The following is a 24,560-nucleotide window of genomic DNA, read 5'->3' as shown; positions in this document are numbered from 1 at the left end:
TAAGTTCACCCTCTGATAGCTACTAGCTGTGTGATTCTGGGAAAGTCCCTGAAAGTCTCAGTGAACCAGGTAACTCTGAGACCACATGTTGTTAAACAGACTTAGATTGGAAGATCTCTGTTTCCTCATTGTTCTTTCCTTACATGAATGAAAATATATACACACATATATATATATATATATATATGTATTCATATATATACATATATATTCATATATATGTATATATATGTATATACACACACACACACACACACACACACACACACACACACACACACACATATATATATATATAAAGATAGGGAAAATAAATATTGCTTTGAAAGACATCAAGATGTCTCTCATTGCTTTTTTTTTTTTTGCAGGTTGGTGGGGAGTGAGGCAGCAGCACCATGAAGGCCTTGGGCACTATGAGAGAATATAAAGTAGTTGGACACTGCCTGCCTACTCCCAAGAGTCCAGTGCCTCCTCTTTATCGGATGTGTATCTTTGCTCCTAATCATGTAGTAGCAAAGTCCCGATTCTGGTACTTTGTTTCCCAGCTGAAAAAGATGAAGAAGCCTTCTGGAGAAATTGTGTACTGTGGACAGGTCTTTGAAAAGGCCCCTCTTAGGGTGAAAAACTTTGGCATCTGGCTGCCCTATGATTCCAGGAGTGGAACCCACAACATGTACAGGGAGTGCAGGGACCTGACCACTGCTGGTGCTGTCACTCAGTGCTTCCAAGATATGGGAGCCCGTCACTGTGCCTAGGCCCACTCCATCCAGATCACGAAAGTGGAAGAAATTCCTGCCAGCAAGTGTCACTGGCCTGCAGTTGAGCAGTTTCATGACTCCAAAATCAAGTTCCCCCTGCCCCACAGAGTTCTGCATCTCCAGACAAACCATGCTTTACTACCAAGAGGCCCAACATGTTCTTTTAAGTGCAGAGACAAGGAGGCACCTGTTTTATTTGAACTGTTTCAAAAAATTTCTCAATTGGAAAAAAAAAAGCTGTCTCTCATCTTCACTCTCCTACCCCTATTTGAAAACACGCCTTGGGAGAGCTAATCCACTGATCCCAGAGCCAGGTTGAGCTGTGCTGATTGGTAAATCTGCATAACTGAACCCTCCACCAAATTAGACTATGTTTTACATCCCATCCAGTTATATGCCTTAGCCATCCTTTTGTCAACTGTCTGCCTAACTCTTCTAGGTTCTGGCTCTCTATTTAGGCCCAGTAATCAAAGCAATGGTAAATTATATTAGATGAGCATTTGCATATGATAAAGCATTTATTAGACTTTATTCAATGGAAAGCACAAGGCTGGTAATACAAATAAAAGCAAAAAAGAAAGACAGCTGCTGTTCTGAAGGAACTTATCATCTAAAGGGGGACAGAGAACACATAAAAAGAAGCTGTAAAATGAGAAAGAAGGAAAGGTACTCACATGGGGATAATGTGAATGAGTAGCCTGGGGAAGCAGGAGCTGAGCTGGATTAGAGAGGAGGGGAGCACAGCTGGCATAGACTCTTCTTCAGATGGAGAGATATGACTCTGGCTTCAGGAAAGGATCTCTCATTCTATTGTCCACCCGCTACACTCATCATCCCTGCAACTTCCCAGACCAACTTGTCCATTGGTCCCTTGTATGCAGTCTTGTTTTATTAGAACGTCCTTGAAAACAGAGCATCTCTCTCTCTCTCTCTCTCTCTCTCTCTCTCTGTGTATCTCTCTCTGTCTCTCTCTCTCCCTTTCTCCATCTCTCTGTCTGTCTCCCTCTCTCAAAATGTATGTATCCTGGCATTTAGTTAACTGTCTGCCACATATATGCTTCATACCTTTCATTCATTCATTCACCATTCATTAATTCATTGAAGAAGGAAGAGAGGTAAAACCGTTTAACTTTGCACTGCAAAGTATTAATGACATAATGTTTTTCTTGCTTCAAATTGTTTTAGGATTAAGTTTCACGTACATACTTGGTTCAAAGCAGGTATTTAATAAATATTTTGCTGTTTTTTTAATATGAGTTAATAACTGACGATTTCAACTACTGATAGATTTTGTCTTCATTATTCTTCAAATTTTCCCCTTCTTTAACTCTCTGTATTATTTGAAATTGTTAGCCTATGCGTTAGCACCTTTCCTCTTTTTTTGTTCTGACTTCTAACTATCTGACCTCTGTGTTGTCACCCATTCCTGCTCGCTAACTCTGTATCAAATATAAGAGAAATGCCATAAAACTGGACAACAGATGTCCCAGTTTTCAAAAAAAAAAAGGGAAGAAAATAGTGGAAACTATAGGCCAGAGAGCTTACTTTACATTCTTAAGAAGCTTCTAGTTAAGATCATTAAAGAGATGATTGGTGAACATCTAGAAAGAAAAGCTGTGATTACAAAGGGCTCAGCGTGGTTTGTTTCGGCAAGAACAAGTCATGCCATACGGGGATACTGTGGACATAATTGACCTACATTTTAACAAAGCTTTCCAGAAAATTGCTCATATTATCTCATGGAGGACATGAAGGACCCCATGAAGGCCGTGGCCCGGGCCCTTTTTTCATCTGTCTCTACACTCTGTCTTGAATACGTGAGCTCATATGTTTTTAATGATTATCTCCATGAAGATGATGTCAAGATCTATATTTCAAGCCCTAGCCCAGGGGTGGAGAACCTGTGGCTTCGAGGCCACATGTGGCCTTCTAAGTCCTTGAGTGCGGCCTTTCGACTGATTCCAAGTTTTACAGAACAAATCCTTTTATTAAGGGGATTTGTTCTGTGATGTTTGGATTCAGTCAAATGACAGATTCCCCACCACTGCCCCAGCCTCTGCTAATTACCCATCCCAAATCAACTACTATTAAATATTTTGAATTGAATGTTGTATAGGAATCACAAACTCAATGGGTCCAAAATATAAGTCTTATGTCCTCCATAAGATAATATGAGCAATTTTCTGGAAAGCTTTATTAAAATGTGGGTCAATTATGCCCACACTATCCCCTTCATCTACTAGTTTAGTATTCCTATCAAAAAAGGAAAAGAGCTTAGTATGGCATGACTTGTTCTTGATGAAACCATGCTGAGCGCTTTGTAATCACAGTTTTCTTTCTAGATGTTCACCAATCATGTCTTTAATGATTTTAACTAGAAGCTTCTTAAGAATGTAAAGTAAGCTCCCTTGCCTGTAGTTTCCACTATATTCACTTTTCTTTGAAAACTGGGACATCTGTTGTCCAGTTTTATGACATTTCTCTTATATTCTATGATTTTCCAAATAGAACTGACAGTAGCTCAGCAATCACACTTACCAGTTCTTTGAGAACTTGAAGATATAATCCATCTGCTTCATATGAATTCACAAAGGGATACTCTCCTACTGTCTCCTTAATTATCTTCGGTATTAATGCCCTCTTAGTTCTGTCGCTTCTAGAGCAAAAGTCATTCTCTGTGGCAGAAGAAAAAAAGAAGCAAAATAAAAACTGAGCACCTCAGCCCTCTCTCTCTATTGTCAGATAGATTCTTCTATTTTTCCTTTAAACCCAACTTGGGTGGGCCATCACCAGTCAACTTGGCTTTTGTCTTGCTGCTGGACTCCAGTGGCTCTGGAGGAAAGTGAAGCTGATGACTTTGCACAACCCTGCCTCACTTAAATCCAAGTCATGGGCAAGTCCAGGCATCACCTTCATGATTTTCTGGATCCTTTTCTAGAGTGCAGGACAAACAGCAACAAGGACAAACCCAGCCTACCTTTGACTTAGGAGACATTGCTCTCTTTCATGTATCCAAACTCACCTTCTTGTTGCTCTTCCCACGTGGAACTCCATCTCCCATCAGCCATGTCTCTTCCTACGCTATCCCCTCTCCATGTACTCCCTCATCGCAGCACGTCACAAGTACTTGCTTCCTTCAAAGCCCTGCGCAGGCGCCATTTTCTTTATGATATCCTGCACCCCTCTTGCTCAGCTTCTGCTCCAAATTATCTTGTGCATCTGTATTTGTGTATATTCTCTCCTGATTGAATGTAAAGCTGAATGAATGCAGGGACTATTTTTTCTTCATATATCCAGTACCTAGCACAATGCTTGGTGAATACCTAGTGTTAAAAAAAAAAAGTTTACTCATTGATTGCAGCATTCTATTTAAACATTTTACTAGGCATCTCTTCTACCCATTGAAACAGTCTATTTAAATATTCCATCATATATTTATTCTACTAATTGAAATATTCTATTAAAACATTCTATTATGTATCTAGTCGACAAATGCTAAAATTATGTTGTAATTACATACAGCTGCCTAGTAGATACCATTATTTATCATCTGTAATAGTATGTGTCTGGTATGCAACTGTTGACGTAATTCCTTCTATTATTTAAATTTGAAATAAATTTATATGTATTATAAATACAAAATGACCAGATAATTTTTATTAATTATATTGTTTCCCCTATCCATCTGTTCAATCTTACTATAGACATCTATCTAAAGAAATAATTTCCTAGAACTAGAAATTATTACATGAAGCTGAGTTACATTAAATAATAACTCCCATAATTCAACCATAATTGCTTTTTTATCAGGACAGGGGTCCTGATAAATTCTCTGTTTCATTACTACTACTACTACCACTACTACTACTACTACCACCACTACTATCACCACCACCACTATCACCACCACGACTGCTACTAATTATGCTACTATTACTACTACTACTATTATTACTACTACTACTACTACTATTACTACTACTACTACATTTGCATGGTAATTACGTTTTGTTTTGTATTGTTTTTACATTTCATACACTTAATTCCAAATACAGGCCATGAAAACCAAAATGATATAGTAGATACAGAAAGTTGGAAAAAACTGGGTTCAGATTCTATTTCTGAGTTATATAGCTAATCAACCCTAGGCAAATCATTTAGCTTCTCAATGCCATGGTCAAATTTCAAAACCTCTAAATTGAAGAGTTAGTGCCATTCTGCATTGTTGGACATATGCTTGGTAAGAATTCAATACATTAACAAAATTGCATATCTGCTTCCCCCCAAGAAATAATCTAAGAACCCGAGTAAAACAGATCATTCCTTGCATGCTGAATATAGACTCAGTGAAAGATGGGAAAAATAGTGAATGGAGAAAAAATAGCTCATTTTTTCCTCACGCTGTTTTTTTTTTTTTTTCCTTCATGGTGCCATTTGTAGTAAATAGATGCATAGCCATAACTGAGAATTTTTATGCATGAAGAGTCAGTCAGTTAATATGCATTAATTACCATGTGCCTGACACTGTGCTAAGAATTAGAAATATAAAAACAAACAAACATAAACAAAGATAGTCCCTGCCCTCAAGAAGCTTATATCTTAATAGAGAAGACAACACATACTTTACTAAAATGGGATAGTAGGGATGTGGGGAGTGGGGGAGATAAGGTACCTGGACAGGTGTATTACAGAGACATTTGGCATGGATCCTGGCTGGTAAAGAAGAGATGTCTGGCCTTGGAGTCAATCTTAAATGGAGGTTTAGAGAGGACTCATCCAATCAGAGGAAGGGGCCTAGAGGCAGAGAGTGCCTCCAAGATGTGAATTCTAAAGTTATAGGAGGAAAAGAGAGGGGAGGAAAGGAAGGGAGAGGAGAAGGAAGAGAGAGAGAGAAAGAGAGAGAGAGAGAGAGAGAGAGAGAGAGAGAGAGAGAGAGAGAGAGAGAGAGAGAGAGGAGGGAGGGAGGAGGGGAGAGAGAGAGAGACAGAGAGAGACAGAGAGACAGAGAGGCAGAGAGACAGAGAGACAGAGAGAGAGAGAGAGAGAGAGAGGTGGGAGCACACAGACTAACAGTACTGTTGGTGCCATAGAAATTAAGGCACCCACAGAAAATCCCCAATCACCGCACTCTAGTAGCCTGAGATGTTTCAAAATTTCTTTTCTTTAGAGATAGTAATTTTGTGGTAATCAGATTTCTCTAGGAATGAAGGGGATAAATCTATCTTATGACCAAATAAAAAAACCAGATTGTGCAGCTTTCCTCACTTGAATAAGAGTTTTAATAGTCAAAGCACAGAATGACTAGAAACTGACCTTTATCACATGAACAGATTGACATGGCACGTCTGCTACAGAGAGTTAACTACAAAGAGACCAGGGTATCCCACTAGAGACAACTCCTGACACAGAAGTGAAAAGCACATTTAAAGATGGTACTACCAGGGTATTTAACCAGGGTATGATTTTGATTTGAATTCATTGACAAACTGGCATTGATAAGTTTTGGTGAGAATTAGAATGAATTTAGAAAAAATTCAAATAAATGATAATTAAAAAATAAAAATAGTGTCTATGTGTTTTTTTTTTTGTTTTTAGTTCTGCCCAATAATCTCAAAAGTCCTGTACTGGAAAAATTGAGAATAAGATGTAAAATGCATGAGAAAAGCAAGTGTAGCACAGGGACCCAGGTGTTTTTCATGTGTTAGCAATAAATATATCTTTCTCTCTGAGCTTTTGGTCACAACCTAAGAAAAGTGCATATTATTTCACTCACTCTCCAGATTGGTATGCATCATATATTCACATATGGATATCATCTCCCCGCAGGTTTATTGAAATATAAAGAGAGAAAAAGACCACATGGCAGCTAGACTGCTTTCTATATAGGCAAGTGTGAATTATACAGTTAGATGCTCTCTTCAAGGGGTTTCTTATCACTACCTCACCGGGTATTGTAAGGCTTAATTAGTTAAAGTTTGGAGGCTCTTTGAAGCTCTAAAGCCTTGTGTAAGTGCTAAGTATTATCTGGGTAAACACAAAAGTGAGGCAGGAGTGATTTGCAATCTCAACAGCTCTTTGAAATGTGTGTGCAGCCTTCTTCACAGTTTTCTCTTATAGTGTTTTATGAATTGGGAGATTCTCACCAGATTTGGTTGATGAAACGTGTTTGATTAAATCATATAAATTGACATAAGCACTCTTTCCCTATACATTTGGCTCCATGTTTTACTTCTTAGAGTCAAAGAAGAACTTGAAAAAAATACTTTAAAACTTTTTTTCTTGTATGTCACATGAGGTTAGCCTCAATGATGTTTCATCTAATCATTTTCCCATTCAGTAAGCAGTGGTTTTTTTTAATTTGTACCACTGAAGTCATTAATTTTCATCAAGTTCGAAGTTTTTTTGCTTTACACTTTAAAGAGGAAGCCATGTAAATATTCATTATTGGGTAATTAGTCTGCTTAAATTATATTAGTACTTTTGAATCATGGTACATTGGAAAGATATTTGAAATGGAAAAATATTATATGCATGCACATATACACATATATTCACATATATGTGTATACACACATGTATGTGTATATACATTCATACACACACCCACACCCACATATATATGTATATTTATATGTGTATGTATGTATATATATTGCTTAGTGATCCTGTCATGAAACTTATTTCTTTAAGATTTTTTAAAAGCTGATTATGGAAATTGATTCATTTCTCACCTAATATTTTGTTTAGATCTTTTAACTCATCTCTCACATGTTCCATCAATCCCTCATTCCCCTCTAAGACAGTAGGCAGAGAAGAAATCAAGGTCATTTATGAACTAGTTATTTGTGACTATATTTTTAAAAATGCTAGCGAGGAAGCCAAAGTTGGGCTTTTGCTAACAAGACCTGGGTTCAAATCTTACTTCTGAGACATAGTGGCTGTGTGATTCTGGACAAACTACTTAACCTCTTGGAGGCTAAGATGAATCCTTAAGATTACAAGTTACAGATGGCTGTTCATATCTAGGGATAGAGAGTGATTGGTCATTGTGAATTTCTTAAACCAACAAAATTATAAATTTGATCTAATTCCATGTTTTATTAATGACTTTTATTTTTACATCACAATAACTTTTGGAAATTCTGCCACTCCTCCAACTCACTGAATTCTCCTTTGATACAAAGAAAATCAGTTAAGGAAAAACAGCTAAAAAATGATAGCATCTTAGCAGTATAGACAATATTCTGCCTTAGTAGTCCCTTAGTTCCTACCTCTCTGTTAAGAAGAGAGAAGTATGTTTATAATCACGTGTGTGTATGTGTATATATATATATGTATATATATGTATATATGTATATATACACATATATACACACACATATGTATAGATGTTCACACATATATGTATTATATATACAAATTGATAGCTATATACATGTATATGTATATATGATACGTATTTTTTTCTCATCTATAAAATACAAAGTTCTTCAAGTTTATCTTTTTGAGCCTCCTTTATTCTACCTTATTCTGTAATAATATTTCAACATCACAGAATATCTGAATAAGTTATTGTCTTACTATGGTACTTGTATTGTATGATACTTATATTCCTAGTACTAGAATAGTGCCTAGCACAAAGTAGGAATTTAATAATTTTTTTAAATTATTAATCAGGGAGGTAGCAACTAATCTTGGCCTCAAATGTAGAAGACATTTAGTGAGGGAACACATTCCTGGGCTGGAGGTGCTAGAGATAGTTTATTAATGTGGGGAAGTAGAAGAGGGAAGATAATTACTAGCTTCCAATTTTACTATCATGAGCATGAAGGGAAGGTATATGACACAAGGCTGGAAAACTAGGATGGAGCTATGGGTATGTATATTATTCTACAGGCAATAATGAACCCCTGAAGCAGGAATGCATAAGGAAAATGTTTGAAGGATGATTCAACAAAGAGAAAGTGGAAACAGAAAGGACAGTTTAGAAAATACAATATTAATCATTTTGATTTTCAAAAAGTACTAAGAAAAATATCATTCTCTATTTAATCTGTCCAACCCAGTCCAATGCCATTCAGTCAAAAAAGGATCCAACAGTGCCCATAGGCACTACTATTGTTTAAGCCTGAGTTAAGAGATTTTTTTTCTTTCTAAGAGGAGTGGTTCATTCACTTCCTAGTCTTCTTCTCCTTGATCTCTGGAAGGATGCATTTATGAGGAGGATGGCCAGGATTAGGTATACATTCTCTGACTGTGATAAGAGTCAAACAAATTTTCACTGTGGATACTGAATTAACTATTTGAAATGCATGCTCAAAGTATAGGGTTCTTTTTTTTTTCCCTTGCAAAGCATATTTATTATGCATTTTATTTTAACTTATTAAAATATATTAATAATAGATGTTCCTTCTCCCAAATCATATATATCAGAGACAAGAAAGGGGGGAGAAGATTTTAAATTATTTTTGACACATTGAAAACTTGCACAGAGCTAACATTTATAATGTTAGCTCCCTTTGTAGCTCCTATTTATATATTATCTTCTCCCATTAGAAGGTAAGCTTCTTAAGGGCAAGAATTTTCTTTCTTTTTGCTTGTGTATGTCTACTCAAGAATACCCTTATATATAGAGATCCTCTTCATCAGTTAGCATGGCATAGTTTGTAGAGAGCTGACAAGGAAAATACAGTCTCAAGCCTCAAATCTGACAATCCCAGATTATGTGACCCTGAGTCTCCCCAGTAATGGGCCACTAGATGGTACCATCATGCACACAGTGCAGGACCTGAAAGCAGAAAGACTCATCTTCCCAAGTTCCAATCTGGCCTCAGATGAGAGGTTCCCAAACTTATTTGGCCTGCAGACCTCATTTAAAAAAAATACTCAGCTAGCCCCCATCTCCCTAGAAATCTACTTTCATTAATCCTTTAATGGCTTTTTTGAAATTTATGTCATATATATATATATATATATGTATGTGTGTATATGTATATGTGTATATATATGTATGTATGTGTGTATATGTGTATGTGTGTATATGTATATGTGTATATATATATATATAAAATGCTACATCTTAAATTTAATAATTTATTGTAAATTTGTGTGTTTTTTCTTGCATTGAAATTTTGATGATGCAGTATTGCATCATGTAGCTTTACAGTATTGTCAACAAGTATATTGTATGGTATAGTAAACCAGTCATTACATGCACATATTCCTGCAGTTGCATGCTGGACTTCCTGACAATGAGCAATACTGCTTGTCTGCCAACACTTGCTTGTTAAGACCTGTTGGCAGACTTGACCATTGATGGGTTATAACTTGCATTTTAGGTGTTTATTTGGAAAATTATGCAATCACTAGAACTTTAATTTTGCTATGCAACAGATGAAACATGTACTAATGTTTTTTCAAAGTTTTCTTATCTTCTTTTCTTATGCTTCCACCCCCCTTTTTTATTCAATGGCCCCTATTGTACCTGAAGCTGCTACCACCCCCTTGGATCATCCCAACACCCCCTCCCCCAAGTAGTGGTATTGCCTACTTTGGGAACCTCTGCCTTAGACACTTACTAGCTATGTGATCCCAGGCAATTCACTTAACCCCATCTGCCTCAGTTCCTCATCTGTAAAATGAGCTGGAGAAGGAAATGGTGAACCACTCCAGTATCTTAGCTAGGAAAACCTCCAAAAAGGCTCATGAAGAGTTGGACACTACAAATTAGTCTCTTGGTCTGAATTGGTAGAGCAATTTCCTCACCAAGAATTGCCTACTCATGGTTTCTATAACACTAAACTCTCATTGGTCCCTTTGTACCTTCTCTGACTCCTTTGCCAATTAACACTTCAGTCTCCTCTGTTTCTTAAATATTCCTAATCATGTTTCATCTTTGGCTATCTTCTCATCTATCATCTTTGACTAGTCTCTCTCTCATAGTTATCTCATCCACTTCTATGACTTCGATTATCACCTTTGTGCAGACAATTTCCAAATTTTGGCAATATTTCCAACCTTTCTCAAGAGCCACTTGGCTACTTGGCAGGCTGTCTGAAAGCTTAACTGAACATCTCACTGGCATTTCAAATTTAACATGTTTAAAATGTAAATCTTGGCACATAGTAGGTGCTAAAAATTTTTGATTGATTGATTGAACTCATCATCTTTGCCATAAAACTTCCTATCCCTTTTATCTTTCTCCTGCTTCACTAATTTTATAGTGCCATCACAATCTTCCTATTCCTCCCATAACCTTGTAGTCACCATTCACCCTTCTTTCTCCATAACTCCACACATTTAAAAAGTCACTTAAGTATTGTCTCCATTATAACATCTCTTATATCACTCTTTTATTTCAATGCTAGATTTTACTTGTGGAACTAATGTCTTCTTGTCAGTACTTAAAAAAAACCATTAACTGATCTTATTCTAATCTCTTCAATCCATCTTTAACCTTCACAATACTCTAATCAAATCCTTCCCATATACCCGGGTCCCAATGAGTGAAGATAATAAATTCCCTGAAGTGGGCACATATATTGAATTCACATTACTAGAAGTTATAATTAAATTAAATACAGTAATTAGTTCCAGCCAAATGGAGATATGTGTGCAAATTCAAAAAATGTGATTCTAAGGGGAGTCTTTATTCACACTAATTGGGAACTAGCTGTGTTCAAAACTTTTAGTGATTTCCTGTTTCCTACTGCGTAATGTCTAAAATCTCTGGTTGGCATTCAAGTATCTTGATTGCATAACTCCATCAAACCTATCCTGGATTGATAGGAAGATAGTTATCTTCCTGATATATATATATATATGTGTGTGTGTGTGTATGTATATATATATTTTCCACCCAAAATGTGTCATTTTCACTACCTTCCACATTCTACATCTATAATTTCCTATCTATAACTTTTCATGCAACTCTTTATATTTGGAAGGAATCCTGTTGCCCCCACCTCCAATCATATGTCTGCTGAAGACATTTCTTTCCTTCAAGGCTCAATGAAGCTATCCATGAAACCAATCTCTGATATCAAAATTCTCTCTATATACTCAAATTTCACTTATCACTTTACTTGTATCTCTTCTCTCATTCTAACCTTATACCATAGTTATTTATCTTCTTGTACATTTGAAGATTTGGGATTGGGTCTGAAGGAAGCCAAGGCCACAGATCCCAAGGATGGTTCAAATCCCTTTGGGGTAAAAATGTGTTTCCTTCTATGCTAGTGTCAAATCTACTTATTTTGCCTGTGGAGTTAGGCATTATCTTTTGTGTCTTTGGGAGAGAATGTATTCCTGGTGCTGGGTCTGTTAGCTGAGTATGTATTGTGGGGATTTCAAACAGATCGGCTGCAAACCTGAGGCAGCTATGTGGTACATTAGATCAAGTGTTGGGCATGGAACAAATAGGAAAGACAATTTCAAATCTTGTCTCAGACATTTACTACATGTATAACCCTGGGCAAATCTCTTAAGTTCTCTCAGCCTTAGTTTGTTAATCTGTAAAATGAAGATAATAATTGTAACTTCTTCACAGGGTTGTTGTGAGAAGTAAATAAGATTATATATGTTATGTATTTTGCAAACCTTAAAGTGCTTTTAAATTAAATGCTAATGATGGTGATGATGATGATGATAATGATGTTGATATTAAGTTACCCAGGGTTGCCACTGATGAAGATTGGCCTGCACTAATATATACAATTTTTTCTGAGAGTATGACCCTGTAGTTACACCTGTGTCTAAAAGTAGGAGTTATGCAAAAGACGTTTGTAGATCTTGCCCACAAGGATATCAAGAGGTATTTTGTCAAATGCCTTACTGAAATCCAAATGTCAAATGTGTACAGAATTTCTTTAATCTCATACTCTACTATTCCTTCCTACTTTTTAAAAGGAAATTATATTAGTCTGTCATACTATTTTGTTAGTGAATTCAGCATGCTTCTTAGTGATTACAGTTTCACTTTCAATACACTATTAAACCAATAATCTAATAATCAGTTTGTTATTTTTCCATTGGGTCAAAATCTCCTTCACTAGTTGCTAAATTTCAGAATCCACCTTGGACACTTCACAGCCATTGAGCAGACAAAATAATCCTCAGTAATTTACCTGAAAGCAATCATTTTCATTATAAATTTAAGTGATATGCCTCTGCTAGCAAAAAATATAGCCCTAAAGTTTAGAAAAACCAGTATTTCCAGTTAGTGGCACTGTGCAAGACAGCTCACCCCTTAAACCTATTTCTTCTGTCAAATGCTACACTAGCACTCCCATTACCTATCTCATGGGGTTGACAAGAGGCAGACACTACATGAAAGTTAAAATGCTATCTAAACAAGAGCTATAATCATTTTTTGTTTTAATTCTTTGGAGATATAATCTTGTAATATGCCATGCATATTTGAAAAGCTACATGAATCTGCATATCCCACTCTTCATAGAATTATAGATATGTCACTTCCATGATCCAGCATTCATATATATCCAGAAATTTCAACTCTTCTTGATATAATCTATGCTCCAGAAAAAAACAAAAAGGCTTTCAGCCATCAGAATCTATGTTACAAAATGTATATAAAAAAGCTCTTGTTTCTCTAATCCTTATTCAGAATCAAGTAACTTTTCTTTTTCGTACAATTCATTAATCTTGCTTCTTTGGTTTCTCATCCTATAGTGACTCCTTCCCTCCCTCCTTCCCTTTTTCCTTCCTTCCTTCTTTCTTCCTTCCTACTTTCTTTCTTTCTTTCTTTCTTTCTTTCTTTTCTTTCTTTCTTTCTTTCTTTCTTTCTTTCTTTCTTTCTTTCCTTCCTTCTTTCTTTCCTTCCTTCTTTCTTTCTTTCTTTCTTTCTTTCTTTCTTTCTTTCTTTCTTTCTTTCTTTCTTTCTTTCTTTCTTTCTTTCTTTCTTTCTTTCTTTCTTTCTTTCTTTCTTTCTTTCTTTCTTTCTTTTTCTTCCTTCCTTCTCTTCCTCCCTTTCTCTTTCCCTTCCTCTTCTTTCCTACTTCCTTCCCTCCCTTTTTTTTGTTCATCAGTGTTTTTAAAAAGGCAGCTAATTCAAGGTATACCTAGTGAGGGCAACAAGCAGTGATAATTAACAATTTGAACCAGGGGAGGATACAGAACAACTTGGAAAAACAAACACAAAAATTTTTTTTAAAAAAGCACAGAGATCTGAGGCTACTTAGTGAAAAGCAAACATTCCAAATACATCTCAGTGGACCTGGAGTGCATCTCTATGTTATAGCACAGTACAGATGAGGATCCTGGTGTGCCAATAATATATTGTTTTGATTAAGAAGACAGAAAAGTATGCAATATATTTTAGAAATACTTTCATGAACATGAGGAATTTAAAACAAACAAAAAACCTAGCATTTGGGAAAAAAAACACATTCTCAATGAGATATTGTATCAGGGACCTATGATTTATACTACCTTACTATACTTATAATAATGTTATGCAAGTTAGAATAATTTAGTAAATATCACTTAGGTAGTTTCTTGAAGTTCATACTAGTTTGACTTGCCCATAATCACATACCTAGGAAGAATGGGAAAGAGTACTTGACCCTAGAGTTTCCTGAGTCCAAATTCAGTACTTTATTCAGTATTCCACACCGAAATGAGGCATTGCTGAGCGGATGGAGAATCAAGTGCCTACTTTGGCAAACAGCACAGATACAACTGGTTTCAACTAGTTGACTTCAGTAGCAAGACATTGAGTTTATCATTAGTGAAACAGTAGCATATTTGCAGAGGCATATTTTATTTCAAAATCTTTTCCACAGTGCCAAGAAGAATTTTAACACATTTTCAACTAGATTAAAATGTTTATTATAAAACACCCAAGAATTTAGGAATAATATTTTTCTTGGATTAATCTGATTTTCAGTATTTATTTCAACAGTCAAAATTCTCATGTTTGGCATATGAAGTTTCTCTCCTTACAGAAGACTGGCATGCAATAAGTGAACTAGACACATGTGTTACTGGCCCTACATTGTCAGGATTCTACAATAAATTCCTAGTTACGCTCTCCAAGTGTACAATGTCTACACAAGAATAAAAATTGTAGGTGACCCAAAGGGCAACTGCGAGGAGCATATGGGCAAAATCAGCCTATGGCACATTGCCAATTATACTTTGCACAAAGAGGTGAGAGTCTTTTCTGATCATCTGAAAACTGTATTATCAAAATTGAGGTAAGCTGATTTTGTATTGAACATATATAAACAATCAGAGGACTTCACTCTTGTGGGGAAAAACTAAAACAAATGCAGGAAGTGTTTTAGCACAATGGGTAGAACTTCATGGAAGATTTCATGGAAAAATATAGTAGAGTCACATGGGGAAGAATGTTTGGATGATTTGAAATCTACATCTTTGGAAGAAAATCCATTGAAACACTGGATAAGAAACCGTGAGATTTACCAATACACCTTTCAACAGTTATCCATGATGGAGACTTGAATACCTGTGATTCTGTGGTACACATTCTAAAACATGTAAGGATATTACAGTATAAGAATGAGGATGGCTATGATATTCTTGGATACTCTGTCACATTGTCACCTCTTGTCAAGACTACAGATGAGGGAATGCCCAGGTTGTATTCAGTAGAATAATACTGCACAAGTCAAGGAATGCCTTCCAGAACATTTTTTTTTAATTTCACCCACTTTAACAAATACAGATTTATGATAGGAAGGAACTATACTAGGTACTATGAATACAAAGACAAAATGTAAATATTCCCTACCTTCAAAAAGGTTACATTGTACCAGAAAATATGTACATATATGTATATATGTGTGTGTATTATGTATGTATATATGAGAGAGAGAGAGAGAGAGAAAGAGAGAGAGAGAGAGAGAGAGAGAGAGAGAGAGAGAGAGAGAGATCCAGATAAGTAAGTATGAAGCCTATAAAAAGTAATTTAGAGTAATTTCAAGAGACTGAGTTACAACTCACACTAAAAGAATAGGGAAAGGTCTAGCATAAGAGATGGAACCTGAGTGAGCAATGGTATAAGAATGCTGATATTCTAAGAGGTGGAGATGAGAAAACAGTGCGTTCCAGACCTGAAAGGAAAGAAGTAAAGGCAGAGACACATTCTATGTTGTGTTTATGAAATGATAAGTAGGCTACTTTGACTACAATATAGTGAAAGGATTTGTGGAAAGTAAGACTGGAAAGGCATTTGGGAAACCATTTATGTCAGGCTTTAAATGCCAGCCCGGGGATTTTTTAATTTATCTTAGAGCAGTAGGGAGCTACTGAAGATTTTTTAAAGAGGAATGACATGAATAGAACTGCATTTTAGGAATATCAACTTGGTGGCTTTTCAGAGAATGGATTGATAAGAGGAGAGAATGGAAACAAGGAGACCAAATGGGAAGCTATTTCCATGGACCAATGACAGTTTAGTATTGACAATCAGTGTATTTAAATCTTCATTATTTGGAAAGAAGGGAGGCAGGTGAAACAACAGAAAAGGTTTTTGCAGAGTGGTATATTAGGAAATAATGGTTTAACATTCTGTCTCTTGCTTTACTTTTCAATGTGTTTAGAGTTAATTTCATTTCACCCAACTGTGATATTCATGACCAATGTTGATTTCCCCCATGTCTCTTTCAACTTTTTGGCTGCATGCAACATCACATTTTTAAGAGAACATTTCTCAGGCTTCATGATACCTTTTACTTTTGAGCTGGAAATCTGCAAGTCATTTTATTGGCTTTCTCTCCAACCTCGATTTATAGATTTCCTGTGATTGCTTCCCTAGAAGAGAACAATCAGTGTTCAAAGGCCATATCACTATGATAAATATAAAAATGATACAGCTCTTCTAGAAAAATGTGTGTAAGCAAATTGGAAGTTCTTAACAGTATGACTCAAATAGGTTTGACTTGATCTGAGAAGGCAGCATACAAGCTTCTCCTTGTGTTTCAATCTTCACTGGCTACATACCTGTTATCAGAGAAGCCTTCCTAAAATAAGCTGATAGCACAAAACTGGCAAACAAACACACACATATACACACATTTGCTTCTTTATCATCTTGGGATTTGTTTGTGATGACATTTAAATTTGAATAAGGGTTGGACAAGGCAAAATAATGAAATATGGGGAAAATTTTTCTTAGTGCCTAACCTCCCCTTTCTATGAATTTGTTCTCCATAAGCACCACCCTTCAATGACAACCGAGTACTATAATATTGGCTTGAACAAAGGAATATAAGGATTTGATTTACCCTAAGTGTAGCATCAGAATCTCAGAGGTGGAAAGGATTTTGTTTGGACATCTAGTCAAATTCTTGCCTGATCACAAAATTCTCTGTACTATATCCAACAAGTGATTATCCAACCCTTGTGTGGTGTGCTCAAGTCAGGGGGAACCCACAACTTCCTAAGGCAACCCATTGGAATTTTGGATAGCTCTCATTACTATGGAGGTTTGCCTTATATTGAACTTAAATTTCCCTCTTTACAACTTCTACCCACTAGTTCTGCCCACTGGAGCCAGCAGAGAAAAATTGTAGCTGACACTTATACAAAGCTGTAAAATTTGAAACCATTTTATACACATTATTCTACACATTATTGACAATCCTATAAGTTGGCATTAAAGGTTTCATTCTTCATATTCAAAAGATGAGAAATCAAAGACAGTTAAGTGACTTGAATATGGTCATACATTTGGTTAGTATCAGAGGTAGGTTTTAAATGTAGGTCTTACTTCCTTGGAGTCCACCATTTTCTCCATCATGCTGACTCTCTTCAAAAAGTCTAATCCCTGGAGTAGCTAGGTGGCACAGCAGATAGAGCATCAGCCCTGGAGTCAGGAGGACCTGAGTTCAAATCTGACTTCAGATACATAACACTTACTAGCTGTATGACTCTGGGCAAGTCATTTAACCCCCAAATGCCTTGAAAAAAATAAACATCGTAAAGTCTAATCCCTCTTCCATGTGATAACTCGTCAAATACTTCAGCACTATTCTAATGTCCTTCCAAGCTTCCCATTTAATCTTCCCCAGTCTAGACACTCAACACTGCAGAAACACGTATTCTTACCAAGGCAGAAGACAGAATGAACATTACATTATAGTCTTGGTCACCAGATCTCATTTATTGTAACCTAATATTGTGTTACTTTTTTTGGGCCACGTCACACTTTTAGCTTATATTGGGTCTGAATTCAATGAACTCCCTCCAACTATTTTTTTCATATAAAACTTTACATTTTCAGTATTCAATGTCATATTACTACATTCATCCCATTTTATTTTACCCTGACCAAATAACTTGGTTTCTAACTCTGTCCTCCAGGGTGGCAGCTGTCTCCTAGTTTTGTATCACCTGAAAACTGGATAAGCATTCCATTTATTTTTCCTCTTCATTCCTCTCCAGGATGCAGTGTTGATTCATCTCAACAGCACTTTCTTTACCATGCCATCGGAACCTCTTCACTCCAGAAGCTTATTTCACACCTGGACTACTTCTCACATTGGAAATATCTTCCATCCTGTGGCCTCTCCTTCTGATTGACTGGTTCTTCACAGAACCTCAATTTTAATGAGGAGACCCAGGCCAACCTTGTCTTCATGTCTCCCCAGGCTGAACTGATGACTCATCTCTACAGGAACTCCCCCCCCCCCAATTGTTTATTCCACTGAGGGCAGAGACTTGTTTCTGTTTAGATTTGTATCCCAAGTGCTTAGTATGGTGCCTGGCACATAGTAGGCATTTGATAAATACCTTTTTTTGACTACGCCTTTAATAAAATCAGTGATAAAAAATGTAATATAGCACATGGCCAATGTTATTATCATATTCTATCCCAAATCTCTTCATGTTTTCCATAATAACGTTCAATTCAATTTGATCTTAATCAATAAGCCTTTATTAAAGCCTTCAAGAATTACCTAGAGTCTAAGTAAACTCAACTCTAATATTCCTCCAATTTGTTATGTAATACCATCTAAAAGGAGTGTGGTCTATTCTTGATGAGATCATGTTGGCTTTCTGTGAATAATATGTCATTTTCTAGATGTTCACTCACTTCCTTTTTAATACTATGTTATAAAATTTTGCCTTGAGTACAAATTAAACTCATTACTCTGCTGTTATCTTGCTCTATTCCCTTCCCCTCATTTTTTAAATCAAAACATTTGTTGCAAATCCTGTCGCATTTCCCCAAGTCTTCATGGCATTTCAAAGATCATTGCCAATAATATGGTGGAATGTAGTTTATCTGGGAAAGGTGACCTAAACGCATCCATTTCAGTTATTTATTTCCTACTATTTTCCTTACATTGTATATCAATTCCCCATTAGCTCTCCTTTGTTCTATCTTTTCTTGTTGTTATGCAAACATATCAGTTATATCTGACTCTCATTTGGGATTTTCTTGGCAAAGATACTGGAGTGGTTTCCCACTTCCTTCTCTATTTCCTTTTGTAGATAAGAAAACAGGCAAACAGGGTTAAGTGATTTACCCAAGGTCACACAGCTAGTAAGTGTCTGAAGCCAAATTTGAACTCAGGTCTTCCTGAATCCAGGCCTATTGCTCTATTCATTATACCACCTAGATATCTCTCTATGCTTTCTAGTCTGAAATCAATTCTCTTTGGAAAGTAAAAAAATAAAATAAAATAAAATAAAAAATAAAATAATAAAAGTTGAGCATAACTTCCCTGTCTCAATTGACAGTTATCATCATCCAACCCACCATTGACAGTGATACTATCCCTTCCTTAAAGTTATTTCTTTTCCACCAATATAACTACCTCCTCCCCTTCCTCCCCATACCTTTTGGGTTTTGGTTATCCTTAACTTTCCAAAGTTATTTGCTTTTAAACGAGGAATTGTGAGAAGAGGGAATTGCTTAAATTGAATGAATGAATTTTGAATATTAGAATTTCAAATTCTGTTGCTCTTAGTTTGGGGAGGGAGCTATGTACGGATATTTTGCCTGTAGCATATAAAGGTCTATCCAGTGTCTAACAAACAGACCACATGTGCTTCTATTGTGTTTTACCACTAGATGGAGCATGAGCTCTCTCTTTTTTTATTTTACTACCAAGAAAAGAGGGGAACAAGACAGAAAAAAAATTAAGAGATGTATTTTTTTCTCAGCAAATAAATTTGAGAAATTTAATAGTGTGTAGTTGTATAACTAGCTCTTAGTAGAAGCAATTACTGCACAATTTTCAAGTCAGCGTCAAAAAAATCTACTAACTTGCAGCATTTTCTGTATTAATATGTCTTAGCCTCACTTTCTATGGTCCCTTTCAGAGTTCTAGTAACTGACAATATCTCTGTTAGTGTTACCATATATAGTGCCCCTCTCCTTGGCATCCTGGCCCTAGTTCCACTTCCTGCTGCTAAAATTTGCCTTCTAAGTAAGCTATTTAGGACTCACAGCTCACATACTAAGGTAGTTATCTCCTGCTTTTTCCCAATGAAACTTCAATCACTCATTTCAGTAATGTACTTTGTTTCTGCATCTATGGTCTTAATTCAGACTGAAACTCACATGGACTGAAAATGTGACTGCTTTTTTTTTTCAACTTCATCTAGTTTGATCTAATCAGAAGTACTTTAAAGCTAGAACTGAATGTCCCTGTAGCTCCCATTGCCTCCTCAAGAAAATAAATCAATCAATTCCTTGGTCAAGAAGTGTTTCTGTGACTTCTTATGATGTTAGCTTTGAATACAGCAGAATGAGTCTCTGATTAACTCACCTAAGCTGAAGGCTGACAGAAAAATAGGCCAACAAAACCCACAGATTTCTAATAAATATACTTATTCATGTATGAAATGCCTATGTGAACCGATTGTAATATAATTGCCCATCGTCTGATATATTCTTAGAGAAAGTTCTAAAGTGCTCATTCAGAGAATATTAAGACAATCTGGCAAGATTCTAGGGAGTTCTTGTTTGGTCTAATTGGTAAATCTTATTCCTAACCTTTCCAGAACCCATGGGACCTGATACATCTTTAGAACTAATTAAATCCTGAAACAAACCAAACTGGTTACATCATAATATAAATCTACAAATCTGGAGTGGTCACAGGCCCCTTTTACTTCTCTTTGGTAGTGAAGAGATCACTTCAATAGCTAGTCTTTATAAAGAATTTTAAGATCTGTAGAATGCTTTACAAATATTCCTTCATTTAATACTCAGACAACACAGGGATAAAGGTGCTTCTTTTATTGCTTTTTTTTTCTTTTACAGTTGAGTAAAATAAAGCAAACAGAAGTTAAGTGACTTGCCCAAGATCACACAGCCAGTAAGTTTCTGAGGCCAAGTTTGGACTCAGGCTTACTGACTTCCTAATCATGTGACAACTAGGTGGTTCAGTGGATAGAATGCTAGGGCTAGATTCAGAAAGACCTGAGTTCATATCCAACCTCAAACACTTAATAGCTGTGTGAGCCTGGGTGATCACTTAAGCTGTATTTGCCTTAATCCTCTGGAGAAAGATATGGCAAAACTACTCCAGTATCTATGCCAAGAAAACTCCATGGACAGCATTGCAATTCTATAGTCTACAGGGTCACAAAGAGTTGAACACAACTGAACTATTGAACAAGTTCCTGACTTTAGGTCCAGCACTTTGTTCACAGTGTCACCTGAATACCTAATAGAAATTAGTGCTTTGTCTTGTGACATCCCATCAGCCGGTGACTAAACAAGAATTTGAATTGTAGACTAACAGAGGTTGTTTGCACCTTAACAGTTTATAAATCATTATAGTTTACATGCAGAAATAATAGGATAGCAGGAAAAAAAAACACTAGATTTGGGTCAGGAGAGACTCACATTTGAATCTTGTTTATGATAATTGCCAGCTTTGTGATCCTGGGCAAATTATCCGAGCCTCAGTTTCTTCAACTATAAAATGGGGGAATAATAATAATGATTAACAACATCTAGCATTTATGTAGTCTCTAAAGATTGCAAAGTGATTTGTAATTGTTTCCTTTGATCCTTACAATAATCTTGGGAGGTAAGTGCTGCTATTAATCCCTTTTACAGAAGAGGAAACTGAGGTGAAGAAAAGTTGAGCAAATTGCACAGGATCAGATGGTAAATGTTGCAGGCTAAATTTTAACTCATCTCCTTGACTCCAAGTCCAGCACTTTACCCACTTTACTCTCCAGTCTTTTCAATTACCTTATAACACCTAACTAGCTGTCATGGGAATCAAATGAGATAATGCTTTGTACAACTTAAAATCATGTATAAATGCTGTCTCTAATTATTAGGACTACCCTGAGGAGATTACAGAGTAGAAAAGGGAAAGTCACTCTGAAATTCCTCTATTTAACTGAAACCACCTGGCCTTAAGTCTCTCCTGCACCTCACTCCTCATACTCCTACTCTTTTTCCTGAGTATTAGCTGGATCTATACCCCAGTGTTCTGTCTCAGGCCATCATCTCTACTCTCACTTCACTTTCCTTCCTTCCCAAACCTGACCCTACCATTAATGACTTTAACAATATATGATCTTTGACTCTCAAATCACTTGCCTCATTACCCTTTTTCTATTTATCCTGTGCCAAATCTCAACCTTGGGTTAGCCCTTCTATTCCCAGTGACACATTGCTGAACAGAAATGGATGAAATCGTATATTTTGTTGGGCATGTTCACCAGAAATTCATTTTATTTCATCTTAACTGGCTTCTTATTGCTGCATAATAATCTCTTTACCCCCGTTAATTGACTCGCTAATTCTTCAAAGTTTTGTCTCTGTTCCAAACCTTGAATTCTTTCCTCCAACTCCCCACTCTCTCCTCTTCTTTTCAAAGGAGAATATAGAAGCTATGACTGGGTGTGTACATACAAATTCAGAAATAATGCAGTATGGAAAAGTAAGTAGAAGTGTTTATAAACATACCTAGTACCAGTAATTAGGTCCTAAGCAATATTATCTATAATTCCTAAAGGTCTCAATAGTTTAACTCAAGTCAAAGTGATACTATCCATAGTCCTGTGATTCGGGAGACCTTCTAACATCTAGCATCTAACAACCTTGTAGCATCTAACTCTTCATGGCTCCAAAAGACAATGGTATCTTCTGTCTTGGATCAAGCTCTTGTCAATTTCAGGTTTGACCACCTGGGCACCCTAGGTCAAGTTCATTGGCCTTTTCTACTATCTTAAGAACTTTGGTATAGAATGCAACTTTAGAATAATGATATTCAGAAGAAGCAGAATAGAAAAAAAATGGATGAGAAGAGGTGAATATCATTGTATATTAAGAGAGATGTTCTGATTCCTGGGTCTTGTAGCCAACAAGTTATAGAAATAGATTCTCCTCTCATACTCAATGTCACAGAAATCTCTTTAAAATAGTAGGAATTACGTACAAGGCATAAAGCAATTTCAGCTAGTCTGAAACACCAAGAACCCTAAAAAGTTTTTTAAAAAACTGAAATAACAGAACAGGTCAATCATTAACTCCTTATATGCTTACTCAGCACACATTTCCCAATGACCCAACATGCTCTGGCAGTGCTATTGAAGTTAACCCAGAGTCTTAGGACAGAACTCAATGCTATCTTCCTTGTTCCAGAGAAAACCAGAAGATGGAAGCTTGCACCGACTGGGATATCTGTGTGAAAGTATTGTGTACGGGAACAGATTTTAGCCCAAGAAATAAGGATCAGAAGGAACTGGTGGAGTATGCATGTATTCCCTACTAACCTTGAGGGAAAAGGTACTGGACTCCATCTGTGGTGATTTCTATCTTTTCATAAGACACTTAGGTCATTGACTGAGGCTGGCAAAAAGTGAATTGTCTACTGTGGGAGAAGACTGAGTTATCTTTAAGGTCTAGTCCCCAGGGAAATCACAATCAAAGGGGAAGGAGTCAGAATGGAGCAATGGGGTAACAGGAAGGGGGAAGATTAGAACTACCAAAATATCTAAGGAAAAAAAAAACTTAGTTAAAGACCCTGAACATAATCAAATAAATCAACAAATAACATTAATAACAAAAGGTAATGTGACCTCTAGATCAGCTAAATTAGCTCAGATATTGATAAGTAAATATTTTAAGACAAAAGAAAATGACTCAATATCTGATGAAAAAGTGGTCATGTTAGTTCCTAAGAGAGCATAGGATAGCAGCAAAATATTCCTGAATGGGTTGAAAGAGAAATAAGAATCTTGAAAGTAGAATTTATGGCCTGAATAGCAGAAATAATTGACAGAATAAACTGTGATCTCCTTTAGAAGTAGGATTATCTTTTTTGACCTTTCTTTGTATTCCCAATTTCTTAGCACAATACCTGACACATAATAGGCACTTAACAAATACCATTTGGCAGACTGACAGAATAGAAAAACTTGAATACTTACCAAGGAAATAAAAACAAATAATTATAAAGGTAAGTCTAAGAAGTGAAGGACATCTGAAAGAACAGAAGCAAAAAGCAATAATATTAAAAGAAAACATGAGCTACACATACACACACAAACACACACACACACACACACACACACACCATTGATCTCAAAGACAAGATGAGTGTGGGGGGGGAAACTTAGATTGCATGTTCCCAAGAAGAACAGGACAAGGAAAAAAAACTTCAATACCATAATGCAAAAATTAATATGAGGAAATACTCATACAGAATTTTGAAGCAAACAAAATAATCGATGAAAAAATTGGGGGGAAAGTGCCAATTGAAGTGATCCATAGGTTACCTCCAACAAAATAAATGAATAACAATTTTAAAATTATTCAAACAATCAGTTGGGGAAAGA

The 24,560-nt window shown here is 36.2% G+C and overlaps 1 pseudogene; it reads left to right on the top strand.

The window, feature by feature from the left end:
• Nucleotides 1-380: 380 nt before the first annotated feature.
• LOC110203357 (large ribosomal subunit protein eL20 pseudogene) lies at nt 381-925 on the top strand (annotated as a pseudogene).
• The last annotated feature ends 23,635 nt before the right edge of the window (nt 926-24,560 follow it).

This window comes from Phascolarctos cinereus, unplaced genomic scaffold, assembly GCF_003287225.1.
Source record: "Phascolarctos cinereus isolate Bilbo 61053 unplaced genomic scaffold, phaCin_HiC Scaffold_7;HRSCAF=346, whole genome shotgun sequence".
Classification (NCBI taxonomy): Eukaryota; Metazoa; Chordata; class Mammalia; order Diprotodontia; family Phascolarctidae; genus Phascolarctos; species Phascolarctos cinereus.
The sequence above is the reverse complement of the archived record's forward strand: the minus strand, read 5'-3'. Positions and strand labels throughout refer to the sequence as shown.